Source organism: Ailuropoda melanoleuca, chromosome 17 (genome assembly GCF_002007445.2).
Source record: "Ailuropoda melanoleuca isolate Jingjing chromosome 17, ASM200744v2, whole genome shotgun sequence".
NCBI classification, from domain to species: Eukaryota; Metazoa; Chordata; class Mammalia; order Carnivora; family Ursidae; genus Ailuropoda; species Ailuropoda melanoleuca.
Window position 1 is genome coordinate 18,520,802 of NC_048234.1, and position 14,702 is coordinate 18,535,503.

Sequence of the window (14,702 nt, forward strand, 5' to 3'; positions counted from 1 at the left end):
ACAGGTATTGCAGTCCCTGGGGTCAGGCCTGGGCCGAGCGTGATCAGATGTGTCTGGGAAGGGCAAGCACAGTCGAACCGAGGTTGCTTCGGGGCCTCTCCCGTCCACCTGCTGTCTTCTGGCACAGAGGCTGGCTCTGCCACAGAGCAGCTCCCCGGGGCTGGTGCACACTGCTTCAGTGCTCTAGCTACCCCCCGTCTCCTGCAACAACAACAACCACAACAGCAGAGCCTAAGACACCATACACAGAACACAAATACACTGAAACTGTTTAAAATAATGTGGCTATTTAAAAATCAGATATGAAGAGGTAAAAAAGACTCAAGTAAAGACATAGGTGAACTCGGGATGACTTGAGAGTTTAAATCCTGGTTCTAATGGACTTTCAGAGGGCATCACGACAACCCTTCATGGGGAGACGAAGTTTTTCTTAGTGCCTTAAACATTAGAAATTTCTCATAAGGACAATAAAAAAAATGCCCATTTTTTTTTCCATCAACAGGAATTGGCACATTGGAATGGAGGTGGCATCTCCAGTTCACAGCACGACACCGGGCCGAGGGGGGAGAGTAGCCGCACCAGCTCCAGGGAACTGAACACAAAGGTGTCTTAGGGGAGAGGCTTCCCCCCCAGAGCGGGAAGGTCAGTGCGCGTGCGTGTGATGCTGGCGCCTGAAGGCTCCTCTGACCGTCTTCAAAATTCACCCTTTCAGCCCAAGCAGCCCCTCGGGATGGCGGGCCTTTTCCTCTGTCTCATCGCAGAAAATCCTGCTCCTTCTAGAAGTGGCTGAAGTCTTCATAGCAGCTCAGAGACGTGCTCGTCCCATGGAGACTTTGAAACAATCTTGCCAAAGAGGAATAATCTCTTCACACCAAACCGGGCTTCTTCTTTCTTCTTTAAACAAAACAAGTATCTTGTTATAATTGCATTCATGAAAATGAAGGTTTTCAAGAAAATTTCCGCAGAAGAGATTCTCCAACATGCCATTAGTTACACCATTGCACTCACTCCGCTGACACAGAAATAGTTTTATATTACGCCTCTTTTAAAATATACCAATTGAATTAAGTGACATAAATGACTGGTTTTAATTTCCAGAAAGGAATAGAATTAGGTAAAATAGAATTATAATTAATAGCAAATAGACATTAAATTTCAGGTTAAAAGTATCAATACGATATAGACCCTAGTTCTGTGTGAATTGCTTATGCGTTCTCTCTGGGCCTTGTGGACTTGCTGTCCGGCTTGGAAAATTGTATGGACGTGGCTTTCCTGTGCTCAGAATACGCACCTGCCCAGGAGAAGTCACATGCGTCAAGAACATAGGATACATTGAAGCACCGGGAAAGCAGGGCTTGCTATGCAGAAATGCCTTACGTGCTTTATAATGCCACCAATGAGAACACAGGAGACACTTGTGCACGTGGGGTTGCCAACACTCCGGATACGGTCAAAAAGTCCTGAACATTTAAATTCAGTCACTGAGCTCAGTGTGTGCACACAGTATTCAATTAAAAAAAAAAGCTGAAAAACGAAGCTGATATTGATAAAATGAAAAACACAACACCACAAAGATACAAAAGCACTTCATCGACGGGAAAACCTTGGAAGGCACTACACAATGCCTCTTGTGACCGATATGCACGTGATTCCCCACAGAGGTGCCTTAGGTAAGTAACGGGTTTACGTTATTTTGAAGACGAGCAGTTTTTCAGGGTCATCATAGTATCTGCAAGGGCAGACTCTGTTCTGATAACCAAAGCCAAGCGTGCAAAAAGGAAGCCTCGTGTGAGCCGAGGTGAGGCTGGCCTACGGCAGGATGGCCCGGAGGGGAGTTGTTCCTCAGGGCACAGCCTTCTGGAAACTGAAACCTGTTTCTTGAAAACCTGCCAGAGCTTAGGGCAGTCAGTGCTTACAGGGAGCTGAATGGGTAGGCGGGCATGTCTGGGCAGCCCCTGCTGGAGTCCAGCCTGTTGGAACCCAGGGCTGCCCACCTGCCCTCGATCCCATCGTGGTCTGGTACTCAGCGGAAGAGTGCTCCCACGTCAGGGACACGGTTCCTTTCCCCAGCCCTACAAGGGCTGCTGCCAGATGCTGTGTGCTGCCCCTGGGCTGGGCAGCTCTGCCACAGCCTACGAGGAGGNACAGAGGCTGGCTCTGCCACAGAGCAGCTCCCCGGGGCTGGTGCACACTGCTTCAGTGCTCTAGCTACCCCCCGTCTCCTGCAACAACAACAACCACAACAGCAGAGCCTAAGACACCATACACAGAACACAAATACACTGAAACTGTTTAAAATAATGTGGCTATTTAAAAATCAGATATGAAGAGGTAAAAAAGACTCAAGTAAAGACATAGGTGAACTCGGGATGACTTGAGAGTTTAAATCCTGGTTCTAATGGACTTTCAGAGGGCATCACGACAACCCTTCATGGGGAGACGAAGTTTTTCTTAGTGCCTTAAACATTAGAAATTTCTCATAAGGACAATAAAAAAAATGCCCATTTTTTTTTCCATCAACAGGAATTGGCACATTGGAGTGGAGGTGGCATCTCCAGTTCACAGCACGACACCGGGCCGAGGGGGGAGAGTAGCCGCACCAGCTCCAGGGAACTGAACGCATAGGTGTCTTAGGGGAGAGGCTTCCCCCCCAGAGCGGGAAGGTCAGTGCGCGTGCGCGTGATGCTGGCGCCTGAAGGCTCCTCTGACCGTCTTCAAAATTCACCCTTTCAGCCCAAGCAGCCCCTCGGGATGGCGGGCCTTTTCCTCTGTCTCATCGCAGAAAATCCTGCTCCTTCTAGAAGTGGCTGAAGTCTTCATAGCAGCTCAGAGACATGCTCGTCCCATGGAGACTTTGAAACAATCTTGCCAAAGAGGAATAATCTCTTCACACCAAACCGGGCTTCTTCTTTCTTCTTTAAACAAAACAAGTATCTTGTTATAATTGCATTCATGAAAATGAAGGTTTTCAAGAAAATTTCCGCAGAAGAGATTCTCCAACATGCCATTAGTTACACCATTGCACTCACTCCGCTGACACAGAAATAGTTTTATATTACGCCTCTTTTAAAATATACCAATTGAATTAAGTGACATAAATGAGTGGTTTTAATTTCCAGAAAGGAATAGAATTAGGTAAAATAGAATTATAATAAAGAGCAAATAGACATTAAATTTCAGGTTAAAAGTATCAATACGATATAGACCCTAGTTCTGTGTGAATTGCTTATGCGTTCTCTCTGGGCCTTGTGGACTTGCTGTCCGGCTTGGAAAATTGTATGGACGTGGCTTTCCTGTGCTCAGAATACGCACCTGCCCAGGAGAAGTCACATGCGTCAAGAACATAGGATACATTGAAGCACCGGGAAAGCAGGGCTTGCTATGCAGAAATGCCTTACGTGCTTTATAATGCCACCAATGAGAACACAGGAGACACTTGTGCACGTGGGGTTGCACACTCCGGATACGGTCAAAAAGTCCTGAACATTTAAATTCAGTCACTGAGCTCAGTGTGTGCACACAGTATTCAATTAAAAAAAAAAGCTGAAAAACGAAGCTGATATTGATAAAATGAAAAACACAACACCACAAAGATACAAAAGCACTTCATCGACGGGAAAACCTTGGAAGGCACTACACAATGCCTCTTGTGACCGATATGCACGTGATTCCCCACAGAGGTGCCTTAGGTAAGTAACGGGTTTACGTTATTTTGAAGACGAGCAGTTTTTCAGGGTCATCATAGTATCTGCAAGGGCAGACTCTGTTCTGATAACCAAAGCCAAGCGTGCAAAAAGGAAGCCTCGTGTGAGCCGAGGTGAGGCTGGCCTACGGCAGGATGGCCCGGAGGGGAGTTGTTCCTCAGGGCACAGCCTTCTGGAAACTGAAACCTGTTTCTTGAAAACCTGCCAGAGCTTAGGGCAGTCAGTGCTTACAGGGAGCTGAATGGGTAGGCGGGCATGTCTGGGCAGCCCCTGCTGGAGTCCAGCCTGTTGGAACCCAGGGCTGCCCACCTGCCCTCGATCCCATCGTGGTCTGGTACTCAGCGGAAGAGTGCTCCCACGTCAGGGACACGGTTCCTTTCCCCAGCCCTACAAGGGCTGCTGCCAGATGCTGTGTGCTGCCCCTGGGCTGGGCAGCTCTGCCACAGCCTACGAGGAGGTCATTCCACTGGCAGTCCCTGCTCCGAGTCAGCCTGGGCATCCAGGCGGCCAGCCTTGTTCACTGCTTATGTTTTAAGGGAACTTTAGTCTCAGTCTCTTAATAAATAAACATATTATTAAGCTTCAAAATAAACCTGAAATGTTCAGGACTTTGCATCCAAGTATTTTCCTCCAAATGGATTAAAGACCTAAGTGTGAGACCTGAAACCACAAACCTCTCAGGAAAAAACAGAGGCCATAATCTCTTTGGGATCAACCTTAGTAACAGTTTTCTAGACATGTCTCTTCAGGCATAGGGAATAAAAGCAGACATAAACTATTGGGACTGCATCAAAATAAAGGCCTTCTGCACAGTGACGGAAGCCATCAACAAAATGAAAAGGCCACCAACTAAATGGGAAAAGGTATTCACAAATGACATATTTAATTAGGGGTTAATACACCAAATGTTTTAAGAATATACCCAACTCAACACCAGAGAAACAAATAATCTGATTAAAATGGGCAAAGGAGCAGAACAGACTTTTTTTTAAAGAAGACATACAGATGCTCATGAGACACGTGAAAAGATGTTCGATATCACTCATCGTTTGGGAAACACAAGTCAAACCACAGTGAGCTCTCACTTCGCACCTGTCAGACCGACTCAACTCAAAAGCACAAGGAACAACAGGTGTTGGCGAGGATGTGGAAAAACCCTCAGGCACTGTTGGTGGGAGTGTAAATTGGTGCAGCCACTGTGGAAAACGGTATGGAGGTTCCTTAAAAAATTAAATAGAAATACTATCTATGATCAGTAATCCAATTAATGGGCATTTATCCAAAGAAAATGAAAACATTAATTCAAAAAGATAAGTGCACCGTTATGATTGCAACATTATTTACAATAGCCAAGCTATGGAAGCAAACCAAGCGTCCATCAATAGATGAATGGATAAAGAAGTTCTATATATACACGTATAATGGAATATTACTCAGCCGTAAGAAAGGATGAGATCTTGCCATTTGTAACCACATGGGTGGACCTAGAGGGTATTATGCTAAGTGAAATAGGTCAGACAAACAAATACCATATGATTTCACTTATACGTGGAATCCAAAAAACAAATAAATAAATAAACAAAAACTAGAAATAGACCCATTAATACAGAGAACAAACTGATGGTTGCCAATGGGGAGAGGGGTGGGGGATGGGCAAAATGGGTGAAGGGGAGTGGGAGATACAGGCTTCTAGCTATGGAATGACTGAGTGGCAGGGATGAAAGGAACAGCTTAGGGAGTGTAGTCAATGGTACTGTGATTGGGTTGTATGGCGACAAGTGGTAGCTACACTTGCAGTGAGCAATCACATAACGAACAGAGTTATTGCATCACCATGTTACACACCTGAGACTAATATTACGTTGTGTGTCAACCATACTTCACCAAAAAAATAAATAAGTAAAATTTTAAAAATGTTTTCCTATTAGAACTTTATACATTTATTGTTGTTGTTTGCTTTTCTTTTCTTTATAATTAACTCCATGGGTGACTGGCTTGGGTTCAGTTTCAGAATAAGGCTAAGGGTTTGTCCTTTGTAACAGAACTAATTTATTATCTTAATTATTTGAAGTATGTGAAACTTCTGTCTTTATCGCCAGCATAAACACTTTCAATGTGCACATCCCACATATTTTTATTTATTTATTTATTTTTAAAGATTTTATTTATTTATTTGACAGAGACAGAGACAGCCAGCGAGAGAGGGAACACAAGCAGGGGGAGTGGGAGAGGAAGAAGCAGGCTCATAGCAGAGGAGCCTGGTGTGGGGCTCGATCCCATAACGCCAGGATCACGCCCTGAGCCGAAGGCAGATGCTTAACGACTGCACCACCCAGGCGCCCCCATCCCACATATTTTTAATACAACAATAATAAACTATGATCTTTCACTCTATAGGACAATCTGTGCAATTATTGGAAATGATGATTCAGTGATGTTGACACTTTCAAACCGACCCCTTGCCTGGAAATCCAAACAAGACATTTACGACGGCTGATTTATGACTGTCTGAAACTCGGCATACAGCAGGCGGTGTGGAATTCAAGTAAATAGTATTGGAAATGCAGTTTGATGAAGGCCAAACATGGAAGGAAAAGGCTGTTGGTTGTCATGCAAGGTCAGGTCTCTAATGAGGCAATGGAACTCTACTCTTAAGACCTTGATGAATCAAAACCTACGATCAAACAGCTCACGGCAAGAGGTATTGCCCACGACTCACTGGCCAAGTGCAGCAGAATCAGTGGGTTTCAGTTCATGGTGGAAAATCCTGCCTCCAATTTACACTGAAGCAACAAGGATTTCATAAAAGAAAGGTATTCTTTATACATGGTCCCTAACAGCCTTCCATTGCAATAAAAATGACACTCTTTCTGTATTAGTTGTGCTTTTTAAATTGGACTCATTTTTTTCTAATTTGTTGCCTATATCCAATTTTCTAGCAATCACAGGTTTCGGAAGATGGGATGGTGTGATGCATGCTGTGGTGTGCAACAGAGATCTGCCCCCACCCCTCCCGGCCCCACCACTTCCAGGCATGATTTCCTACCCTTGGAATGAAGAGTTCTTTGTGTTGAGGGCTGTCCTGCAACGGGGAGGGTGTTTAGCCCCATCCTTGGTCTTTGCCCATTAGAAGCCAGAAGCATCCCCACCCCAATTGTAAGAACCAAAAATGTCTCCAGCCTTTCCCAAATGCCCTGGGCCTGAGGCTAAGGAGAACAGCCGTGCTTCAGACCATGCTCTCTTCCAGCTGAGGAGAACGCTGAGGGCCCCCTTCCACCGCCAGCCCCAGAGCTCCCTGAATGACAGGGAGGCCTTTGCTGTGAATACCTCACCATTCAGGGTCTCCCTCCTCCCAGTCAGTCCTGCCGCCTTCAGGCCCGCACAGGTGTTCATGCCGACAGCTGATCCCTGTCTCAAGATCTGCTTCCCACCAAACCAAATGTGTAACACACATCATATTTCCTCAATTCACGGAGGCACATTTTTATCACATTTTATCATCAGTGGAATCAGATTGTCCTCAGATCGATGGCATGCTAAAAGTTAATTGGCAGCGTGTTTTCTTTCTTATGGTAAATAAAATCAGTCTTAAAATGAATCCTATTTTAGTTGATTAAATAGAATAGATAAAATTACAATTTGGCATGAGAAAACAATGCATTAGCCTCAGATTATTTGATGCTTTAATCAAAATGCTGGCTGGAGAGTGGGAGTATAAATTAAATATCGGTGCTAGTTTTTTTTTTTTTTAGTTGCTGGTCATAATTTGGTGTAGCGATAATTTGTTTTATACATTATATATGCATTTATTAATCATGAGAAATGATTACTATGCGTGTCTGTGTTATATACCTATGCTAAAAAGATTATGAAGTGATAGATATAAACAAAGCTGCCTTATTTTTTTGAACTCTATTTTCTCATAAGTTACCTTCTTGAGAATATATATGTAAGAGCCAATGTCCTCTGGTCCCCGTTATATTTATATCTTCTAGGTCATGACTTGTCTGCAACACAAGACATCTAACCCTGTAACTAACCTGTATCATGGCTTCTCTTGTCATGAGGAACACGGTGCCGAGCTACACTTCGAAGCCCATGCCTGGATACTATCTCTTTCCCCCTTTGGAGACCGCGGCTACATTGCAAGCAGGTCAATGTAATTGCAGTCTGTTGGTGTGTAATTGTCTGTGACTTGACATTGAGCAAGAGATTCTTTTTTCCTCTCCCAAATCAGTAAAGTGCTAATATAATGTGGGGTTTTTTTTCAGCTTTCAAAATTGTCTCTAATTAAAACAGATTTGAATTATTTATGCATTAATGCTCCATTTACTTTTTCAAGATGTTTAAAATATTTTGAGCTACAGTAAACTTTCAATGTTAAGCTCTTTAAAGGTTTTCAATGGAGCCACATGTATAGATTTCAAAAAGCAGCAATCGTTCTCAGAAAAGACAAAAGTTTTAAAAAGTGTGTTACATAAGACGTGGGCTCCTTGCTAAAGCATTCGTATTAAATAGTCATGGAAATACATTTCCAATGTGAGGCTAACACCACCGTTGATCGAGAACAAATGGTAAAGTCAAACACTCAGAGTCAAAACTATAATTTCAATAATTGTATCTCGACAATCATGTGATTGCCTAACCATTTCCTTGTGTAGAAAGTAACAGCCCTTTCGTAATTTAATTGGTGGCTTACCCTGGACATGGTTAAGGCAGGGAATGTGGTACTCTGAAAGCCTCGGGCAGCCCAGGTCCATCTGGGTAGGTGTGAAACTTCGTCTTCCAAAACAAATGACACAAAGAGACCTGAGATTCGGGGAATTTTCCTTCACAAGGCAAATGATGGACTCTAGACCCACTGTCTCATTTTCCAGCTCAAATAATGACCCAATCAAATGCAATTTAATTATCTTCAGGTCACCATCAATCCATGCACATTTCATGATCTTATCAGTTGATGATAAGAAGATGCCACACGACAGAGTGATTCATCATCTATTTTTTCAGTCAGCAATTAAGGCACAATAATTCTTGCCACGAGGCATATTGATGGCAGCCGTAATGCTTAACTAACCTTCGTACAATACGACCCACATCTGCTCTCAGGTCACATCACACTATTAGTGACAGCAACACCAGCTACTTCTAAAACTGTTTTTATTGATGCTGCAGGTGGCCCTTGTTAGCTCTGTGATAATACTAGTTTAATTGGACCAGAGAATGAAATTAGCACAACTTCCTAAAAAGTTTTTCCAGATATGCTGACAAAGGGAAATATGAAGTGGGTAAGAAAACGGCGTTTAAAGAGCAAGCAGACTTTCCTAAAATAAAATAGTTGGGTTGATTTAATGAGACCATCTTGAAAAAGTGAGTAAAACAGTCTTGGCTTATCACATTTCAGTATATGCCTGTTTCATTGTAAAACAGAAACAAAAGCAAAAACTAATCACTATGCTTTTTTTAAAACTGCCAAGTTTTGTGTTTTCACGAGTTCCACTTACTTTGCAAAGGAAAGACTTTTTTTCCCCCCGGTGGTTAAGAATTAAAGTTAAACAAATGCATACCTTTTTTTTCCTTGTCTTTTTACAGAACAGCAAAGGGCATTAGAAATACACAGGGTTGCCGTGAAGTCCTTCCCTGAAGGATTTCTATTACAAAATGCAAATGCACTCACTGAAGAAAACATACCAGTGTTTCTTGATGTAACAAATATAGAAGGATATATATTTATATTAGGGGTTAAAGATAAATTATATGATATTTGTCAGTTTATCTGTTTTCCTTGTGGAGTCTTTCTTAACCAGGTATTGTAATAATAAGTGGCTTAAAGGAGCTATAATTGGAACACAACATAACAATTTAGAAATCTGCTCCTGTAGTGAATCAGTTTCAATCAGCTGCTGTGACAAGCCTCGGCCTGATAAAACCATTATTATTATATTGGCCTTAGCGTTTTTCTTTCCCTTTACTTTCCCAATTACTGTTATTGTTCTTTTATTGGGCTTATGCAAAGAAACCACATATGTATATTTAGAACCCCCAAAATTACAGTGGCTCTTAGATCATGATTCATAAGCTTTGTCAGAAATAAGATCTTAAATTTCAAGCGTTTACCTGGCACTCTCCTCCAAACTGCTTCAGGCTTTTGAAGTCTTCCAAGGGGATTCCTAATTCAAATCCACTTAGAGTATGACCATAAAATAAAAGACAAATATTTTAGAAGTGTTAAGACGGCTGAGGTTGTTTTGGTTTTTTTTTTTTTTAATACTCTAAAAGCAAATAGAAACAGGATAGCATTTTCTTTGAAGACGTTAGAGGAAAAGATTTGACTGTCCCAAGTCATAATGCAGCAGAAAGGCTTTCTGGAGAAGGAAGGAATGTCTGGTTAAAATTCGTGAGGCCATAACCACTGCAGTTTTCAACAGCAAATACACAAGAACTGAAGACTGACTTGCATCTGAAGGTCAGGCTGTCCCTCCAGGGGCCCCTGCTCCTGAGGTGGGCTTGTCATGCTAAGACCACAGTGGACCCAGGGGAGTTTCTTTTACTGGACGGAAAGTGGTGTCGGCTGCCGTCCACGAAAGGGAAAAGTAAGGCTATGCTATGTCCTTCTCTTGACCAACACCTTTTTATGGTTGTTGACGTTAAGTTCACACTATGCTTTGACGTTGGATATATTCATGTGTTTGAAATTAGATCAATCCACTAACGGTTAAGAAAGAAAAATCGAAAAGGACAGTCTTTTCAATAAATGATGTTGGGAAAACTGGACAGCCACATGCAAAATAATGAAAAGATAGATTGGATAGATGATGAGATGATGAATGTCTTAATTAACTTGATGGTGGAAATACTTCTGCAGTGTGTATACGTTCCGAATCATCACATTGTATACCTTAAATACAGTACAGTTTTATTCGTCAATTATACCTCAATAAAGCTGAAACAGGAAATCAAAACCCCAGCAGTATCAAATGCACGTATGTTGAGAAAAATGAAGTAAAATATCTTTCATACTTGGATGGTGGAAAATAAATGCAAAAGTGACTCAAACTTTTTGATAACAGTTTTTGCTCCCTGTTGAAAGGAAACACATTTAACCCCAATGTCTTAAATATATTTAACATTTTATGAGAAAGGATGATTTTTAAATATCAGTTAAAAGATAGATTGATTTTTGACTAAAAGTAATGAGGAAATGCTCTATCATTTAAAATAATATACAGAAGGCACCGTTACGAAGGACTGATAGAGAAGCTGATATCTAAGAGATTCCAGTTACGAAGATTTACTAAGTAAGGGTCACGGTGAATGTGAAATGAATCAGTCATTTACTGAATTACCTCTACGTGTTAGATGCTTCACCTTCTTTATCTCCAATTCTGGAAACTAGGTATTGTTATCCCTGTTTTATAAACAAGATTGAGGGAGCTCGTTCTCAAGGTCACGGTTAACTTTCCTCTTTCCTTGGCAGAAAAATGTATGCCTAGTGGCCTAAATTACAAAGAGGAGTACAGACATTCTGTCCTGCAGGGCCTTTAGCTAGATGGATAGATGTGCCAAAGTAAATGGAAAAATCCATCTCGAATTTATATATAATCAGAAAGGATTACTGAAACTGGCATTGCTGATAGAGATAAGTGTAGGGAAGATTTTACTCGCACCTTCACTCAATATTTCAGATGGAATAGTCAGCCCTGAACAACATTCCAAGCCACATAGCAAACCATCACATTTGCCTTTGGCATCATCTACCAGGGTTCCGTCTGCCTCTGTGGTTTGCTGATTAGGAAGCCGAGAAGAGTACTATCAGCCTGAGCTGGAGCGGGCATTCCAGACCACACGAGTGCTTTTTCAGTATTGTGAGGGTTTCCTAGAACTGCAGGTCAGGAACACAGAGCGAAGCACCTCCTGTCTCATCTCATGCAAACAGATTCTAAATCCCTCTGATTCCTCCATTCAGGACTATTTTGTTTGGCTTAATGAAAATTGTAAAGCGAGAAAGGAAAACTACCAGTCCACCGGTGGCCAGGCGAGAGAAGGAAGATCTCAGGTGGGAGGGTCGTCGCACAAATCCGGCAAAGTCAGACACAGTTGTGGGTGTGGATGGAACCCTGCAAGGCATGGCAGCCTTCTTACTCTGCTAAACAGGCAACTGAGCCTAGCAGATGCCTAATTATCGTTACAATGTATTCTAACTGTATTCACCTACTCAAATCTCTTCCTCTGGGTAATGTGTACTATACACGTTCATATATCACCAGGCCATTACATTTCTCTAAAAATTGTATTTTATTGCCACGAAATATTCTTAATTCTTTCCTTTCCATCGCATTTCTTATACTTATTTTTAAAAATATTTTCCTCTTATCATGTTTTAGTCTCTAACCAAGTCAGTCTTATTTACTTGCTAGATAGTTTCAGATATCCATATTTCGGTGATTATTATTCTATTTTTGTTCTATTTTCAGCTTTTACATGTACTTATATCCTCCTCTTATCTCCTTTTATTCCAATTTATTTATTTTCCAATCTCTTCAGTGGAATTTCTGCTTTGCCATTTTAATAAGATATTTTGTATCAAGATAAATTATGAATTTTTATAAGTTCTCTATGAACACACGAAGAATGTGCATTCTCTATTGAAAGGGTACTGCCTATTACATCTTCATGTAATATGACTTGTTGATTAAACGATTTGAGTCCTCAATATGGATGCTTATTTTTTTCTCCTATTTAATTCGTGCATTTCTGAAAAAGTAGTGTAAACTTCTCATGTTATCATTATTTTTATTTTTCTCAAGCTCTCTTTGCACATCAGGAAGTATTTGCACTCCGTGTCTGCTCCATTGTTTAGTTCATAATGTTTTGACACATCTTTGTTGATTATGACTTTAGTTTTTCTAGGTCTCAGTCCTGCAGACCATGTTCTTTCAGCAAACGTAAACATGGTGCCCTGTACTTTTTCACTTTCTATTAAATAGTACATCTTCATCTTTGTCCCTTTAATTTCAATGTTACTCTGTCCATTCTACATGTGATTCTTATGAAGAGCATCTTACCGAATTGTGTTTTGTGTTTTGAGGCCTGATTGGGCTGTTTCACTTCCAATGGAATTCGGGAGCTGGTGGCCCTCCCAGCCACCATGTGCAGAGAGATGGCAGGGGTTTCTCCTGTCTGATCGCTTCCATGCATTCAGAGTATCTGAGATCACTGGACACCAGCTTCCTCCTTGGCTGCCAGTCCAAAGCTCATGCAATGCCTCAGGAGGTGGTGGGGCCACAGCTCACTCCCCTTGTGAGCTCCCTGGACTTGCCCAGTCCCTGGTCTGCAGGGCTTTGCAACTCAGGCAGAAGACCCAGCCTTGGGACAAACACTTAGGAAACATCGGAATATATGGGACCATAGAGGTCACCAATGGGATTCCACACCAATGGGACATGGAATCATGGAAGCTTAAAGGCAGAGAGGATTCTAGAAGGTAAAGGTCAGTGCTATTCAATGCTGCCTGGAAGTCATATAATAACTTAAATCTATCCCTTGAATTAAGCTTCAGGGAGGTCATTAGTCATCTTGGGTAGAGCAGTTTCTGTGAAAAGGGAAGAGAGAACAGATATCTGAGGAGTAGATGGCAGGGAAGAACTGGAGATAGAGACTGTCTTAGCTCCAAGTATCACACCCAATTTGATCTCCCGAGGCATGAAGTCAGCAATCTTCAGCACAGTTTCTGCCCTTTCCCACCATGATCACCATGAAAATGGACACCGGGAGGCCTCATGGTGCACACTTACCTTCCTCACTCTGACTCCTTGGAACAACCGTCCCCTTAGGTCTTCCATTTCAGGTCCCAGCACACTGGGAGAGCCAAAACCCATCCCACACTGTTATTGGGATCACAGGGAAACAATCTACTCAACATAAGATAAGAAGAGTTTATTTTATTTTTTAGGTTCTGCACTGATGCCCATGGGAGAAGGGGAAAATGTAGTGCCTCATTCACAAGGGAAATCTCGTAATTTACAATTTTTTAACACCCTAATTTTAAACTATTTATTATTTACTTAATGCATATTTAGTGTTTTTTACTTTTTTAATTCTATCCCCTCACCAGAGATTGAGATCTCCGACCTCCAAGAAATTTCCTTTAAGTAATTCCTCGCAGTGGTTACTGGTGGATTGCAAATGTCCTCAGAAGCTTACGGTGACACGGGGTAAATGTGCTCATTAATCCCTGTCCCAGGGGTCCTCATCCAGATGGGGTCTGCCTTTCCATCCCACTTCACTATAAAGTCTTGATTTCCATTTGTCTCAAGATCAGAGCTCTGTGGGCTAGGGCTCTGTGGTGAAAACTCAAGAGGCTCACGTCTAATTACTTAAAAAAAAAAATCACTTTGAGAAATGAAATGGGATTCTAAGAATCATTATATGAAAAAAATTAGTATTCATAAAAGTGCAGAGATTAATATAATGTACTTTTTACCCAGAAGGAAAAGAATGTTATTTTGTAATATTTGCTTCCATTTTTTAAATTATAGACATAAAATCTTCCTGATAAAGTTGAAATTCTCCTTATACCCCTTTATTTGGGAGATGGGAATGTAGTATATAATCCCCTAGTCCATGGTCTTATACGTTTCTATATGGATACGTATCCATGTACAGTATTGGTTTGTAAATCTGTCATAGGTTTCAGATGAAATCATACTGGGTGCGATATTATGCAACCAACTTTATTCCCCCAACATTATCTTTTCAAGATCTACCAATGCTGATAGGGGTGCCTGGGTGGCACAGCGGTTAAGCGTCTGCCTTCGGCTCAGGGCGTGATCCCGGCGTTATGGGATCGAGCCCCCACATCAGGCTCCTCCGCTATGAGCCTGCTTCTTCCTCTCCCACTCCCCCTGCTTGTGTTCCCTCTCTCGCTGGCTGTCTCTATCTCTGTCAAATAAATAAATAAAATCTTTAAAAAAAAAAAAGATCTACCAATGCTGATAA